Here is a 5,245-nt window from a genome sequence, read left to right as displayed (position 1 = left end):
CATTTATAATGGTCTTAATGTTTTATTTTCAAGAAACTTATATAAGTACTACCAAATTTCTTGATACAATCACTATTATTGAAGAATCTGTTATTTAAAATCTGCTCTATTTTCAAAGTAACTATTGTTTCAAAATGTTCATTTGAAAAAATGTAACCCTTAGATTTTTGTTTATTTTTAAATTATATGGCTCAGTTTCTTTTCAAATATTTTTAAAATTATTGATGCTATATTGATTTTTATTATCTGTCACAAGGAAAAAATATCACATGATATTTTTCTCATGGTAATAATGGAATACATAGGTCTATGAAACAAATATTGAAGATATCAAGCAAAATTCTTTGAAAAGAATTTGCATTTAAATAAGTGATTAAATTGAGGTTAATCACAAACAGAAAGTAATTAATAAAATGTAGTTCAGAAACAGTAACAGAGTTAATTATAATATGAGCTGCATTTGAAAATTGAATGAAAGTTTGTCTTGCTTCTGACATAAAGATGGATGGCCAAATATATTTGTCAGCAATTCAGAATTTTATTAGCCTACTTGTCTTGAAAGATAGAGTTAAGGAAACTGCAAAATAATTTTCCAACTAATAAAATATTATGTATGTTCCCATAGATATTTCACTCTCCTTAATTATTTTTTAATCTTTTTCATGAACGTAAATTTTAAGTACCAGGGTACATGTGCAGGATGTGCAAGTTTGTTACATAGGTAAACAAGTGTTGTGGTGGTTTGCTACACAGATCAACCTATCACCTAGGTATTAAGCCCAGCATCCATTAGCTATTCTTCCTGATGCTCTCCTTCCCTCTGCCCCCAAGACAGGCCCCAGTGTGGGTTGTTCCCCACCAGGTGTCCATGTCTTCTCATCATTCAGCTCTCACTTATAAATGAGAACATGCAGTGCTTGGTTTTCTGTTCCTGTGTTAATTTCCTGAGGATAATGGCTTCTGGCTCCATTCATGTCCCTGCAAAGGACATGATCTCATTCCTTTTTATGGCTGCATAGTGTTCTATGGTGTATACGTACCACATTTTCTTTATCCAGTCTATCATTGATGGGCATTCGAGTTGATTCCCAAATCAACCAATTGCGATTGTGAATAGTGCTGCAATGAACATTCATCTGCATGTATCTTTATAATAGAATGGCTTGTATTCCTTTGCATATATACCCAGTAATGGAATTGCTGAGTCAAATGGTATTTTTGCTGCTAGATCTTTGAGGAATCGCCACAGTATCTTCCACAATGGTTGAACTAATTTACACTCCCAACAGTGTAAAAGCATTTCCTTTTCTCCACAACCTCACCAGCATCTGTTGTTTCTTGACTTTTTAATAATCATCATTCTGGCTGGCATGAGATGGTACTCATTGTGGTTTTGATTTGCATTTCTCTAATGATCAGTGATGTTAAGCTTTCTTTCATATATGTTGGCCACATGAATGTCTTCTTTTGTGAAGTGTCTGTTCATGTCCTTCGCCGACTTTTTAATGGGATGGTTTGCTTTTTTTTTCTTGTAAATTTGTTTAAGTTCCTTGTAGACTCTGGATATTAGACCTTTGTCAGATAGATTGCAAAATTTTTCTCCCATTCTATAGGTTGTCTGTTCACTCTGATGATAGTTTATTTTTCTGTGCAGAAGCTCTTTAGTTTAATTACAACTCATTTGTCAATTTTTGCTTTTGTTGCAGTGTTTTTGTTATTAAATCTTTGACCGTGCCTATGTCCTGAATGGTATTGCCTAGGTTTTCTTCCAGGTTTTTTATGGTTTTAGGTTTTATGTTTAAGTCTTTAATCCATCTAGAGTTAATTTTTGTAGAAGGTGTAAGGAAAGGGTCCAGCTTCAATTTTTTGCATATTGCTATCTAGTTCTCCCCGCCCCACTTATTAGATAGGGAATCCTTTCCCCATTGCTTGTTTTTCACTCTTCTTTTTAAAAGAACCCTTCAAAAAGGGTAGACAGTGTTTTAGGAAAAAAAAGAATATATATATATAGGGCTATCAACAGTAAAAAGTTGGAATGCTAATTGAGACAATGCCATAAAATTCATTTTTTAGTTATGAGAAAGATATAATATGGATACTATTCTCACGCTAGTCAAACTGGTTAATGATCATTCAGCAATTTTTATTTTATTATTGCAGTAATATACAATATACCAAATATTCATGATTATAAAAGGAGAGTAGAAATTAACTAATACAGTAATGATTCCTTGACCACATAAGCAAGCTGTGCTCAGAGTTGGGGATGTAAATTAGGTGACTCAATGAGGAGAAGTTAAACAATTTTTCAGTTTTTTAAATAGACAAAATAAATTGCAAAAAACGTCTGATTTCTAAGAATAAAGTTTACCCTATTTGTGAGGAAGAGGAAATGGACTGAGATCAGCATAAAACATACTTCTGGGTAGTGGTGAATAATATGACAGGCTGGTGAGGGCCTAGAAGAGGAGAAATTGAAAGATTGTATGCAAGTAAGTCTAGGGTAAAGGCATGTGGATGAACATATGGGAGAAGGCACTGCCAAAAGCTCTGTCCATGGGAAAAAAATTTTCTCGCCACTGTCTTTTAAGGTCAGTCTGGGCAATGCATCTCCCATCTACCATAAGGAGAGATAGAGAAAGTTAGACAAATTAAAGAAACATTTAGAAAGGTGATCAGTAAGGAAAAGAAGAAAAACAAGTCTAAAAATGCTTTTTGTGCTAGATATTACTTGTGCTCACCAATACTGTCTGGCTCCTTTCCAGGCATTTGAGAAACTACACTTTCCAGCATCATTGGAGTTAGGCAGATTTTGGGACTAGCTCTGACCAATGGCAGTTGCCATCCATTTTCAGATTGCACCCACATACCCAGATGACCCATCCAGAAACCAAGCCCAAGTCTTTTCCTTCTGTGTAAGCTTATTGTAGATATGAGCCAAAGAAGGGGCAGTGTCCAACACTGGTGGATAACATGGGAGTCTGGGCTCTCTGCTCAAGCATCTTAACTTCTGATATTGTTCATGCTCACATCTGGACTTACCAATTCTGTATTATAATGGATTGCTGCCAGCTCTGTGATGCAATGGATCTATCTGACAGACCCCAGCTGCTGATGGGCATTTGTGGATAGATGATCAATTGGTATCCCATGGTCAGGTGTCCCATCTCCACCAGGGCATGCCATGAGTTGTTTTTCAAAGGCATATTGCATGGCCTTGTTCCAAAACTTCAGGTACATACGTGTGATTCCCCATATTGGGCTTTCCAGAAGCTCCAAAACTCATCTTTACCTACCACCAATACCTCTAATACCATAGAGTCTACCAGGTTGCATGGCCCAAGTAGCAGAACTGCTCATACCACTGTCTAGACTTGCAGCAGAGTTTTTTCCTGTTCTGGGTCCCCCCAAATCTGACAGCCATTGGTATTATCCAGCATATGGGCCACAGCAGTAATCCCACATGTAGGATAGTGAAATTTGCCACCCACATAACTCAAAGATGTTGAGCTTCTTTTTTTGTGGTGAGAAGTACAAGATGTGATCAGTTGTCTTTTATTTTGGAATGAATATCCTGGCATGTCCCTGTTCATAGGAACCCTATAATTTTAATAATGTGAAGGCCCCTGAATCTTTGTAGAGTTTATCTTCCATTCTGTAGAGCACTTTTGTCTTAACGAGGATTATGATAACAACTTCTTGCCCGTCTGGCCCAATTAACGTAACAGCATTGATGCAGTAAATCAATGTACTGTTCTGCAAGATGTTCAAATAGTTTAGAGGACAGGAGAGTTGACATAATCCTAGGTCAAAACTGCAAATATATAATATTGCCTATTCTGTGTGAACAAGAGCCCTTTCTGACCTTAGCAGAGTAGAATACCTTCACCAAATTAATGGACTTACATCATGTACCTGAGAATGTAATGATCTCCCGTAGCAAAAATACCATATCTGGCATGGCTGCCACAATTGGGATTACTATTTCATTGAGTTTGCAGTATTCTGCTCTCATCTTTCAGAATCCTTCCAGTTTTTGCAAGGGCCATGCTGGTGAATTTGATGGAGATTTAATCAGGACTAACAACTCTGCATCTTCTAGATTCTTAAGAGGATGGCACTAATTTTCACCATCCACTTAGGGATGTGACATTGGTTTTGATTTACTATATTTGCTGAATTTGTGTAACAATTTTAAAGACTTACACTTTCCCCCTCTTCTATGATTGCCTTTATGCCACAGGCCAATAAACCAATGTGAGGCTTGTAGCATTTAGTATGTTATTCTCAATTATACTTTCAGGGACTAGGGAAATGACCACTTAAGAGATCTGAAGAAACAGTGGGCCCAAAAAAAGCCAGATGTTTCCCAGGATTCCATTTACTACCTGGTCTCTATATGGCCCCACTCTAGAGGGGGCATAATGATGCTTCAGGTCTTGAGTATGACTGTCATTTCTGACTGTGTCCAACAAACCTTAAATGTTTGGCTGTCCCCCTTTTAATGTATGGCACTAGGGTGACTAACAAATCAGTTTGCTTGGGAGAGTTCTAATTTTAAGACAAGAGTCTCATGTTCCAAGGCACCCCTCAGTTCTGGGCAAATCTGGATGGCCAATTATTCAAAAAATTATCCAAGTAAATTACTTTTGTGGAAGGAGGGGGAAATGCATTTTTAAGTATATTGCTATGGTATTTCAATTTCCTTCCTGCTGGAGTCTTGGCCTCCTCAGTCAGTGGGTTTTGGGTCTGAAAACTACCTCATGTCCAGCAACTTGGCACTAGATTATGACTCTTAACCAGTGCAGTTGCCCTTGGTCTCCTGGTCATTCATCCTTGATTTCTTCCAACAGCGCAAGCTAGAGTACCTTTGTTGTAGTCCCATCTGTTTTGCCCCTAGTGACAATTTGTTTAATAAACTATTTCCATCTTTGTGGGTCAGGCCTCCTGGCTGCTACTCTGACCCTGCTGCTTATTACAGTAATTGCATTCACTTAGATTTTGGCAGTTAAGTGGTACCACCTGGCCTTTATTAGGTGTTTAACCCACTGCTATCAGTGAACTTAATAGTAAGAGCCTCTCCTACCATCAACCCTGGGTTATAGAAGAGAGCCACCACTGAACTTTTACTGATGTCAGTGCCCCACACCAGCACATTGTTTATGACCTTGGTAATTGGTGTCTTTTATAGGCCTTCCCATAGGACATTACCATCAGGTGGGGCTCCCGACTTTGCAAAGTATAT

Source organism: Pan troglodytes, chromosome 13 (assembly GCF_028858775.2).
Source record: "Pan troglodytes isolate AG18354 chromosome 13, NHGRI_mPanTro3-v2.0_pri, whole genome shotgun sequence".
Lineage (NCBI taxonomy): Eukaryota > Metazoa > Chordata > Mammalia > Primates > Hominidae > Pan > Pan troglodytes.
This window is presented reverse-complemented; position numbering follows the sequence as displayed.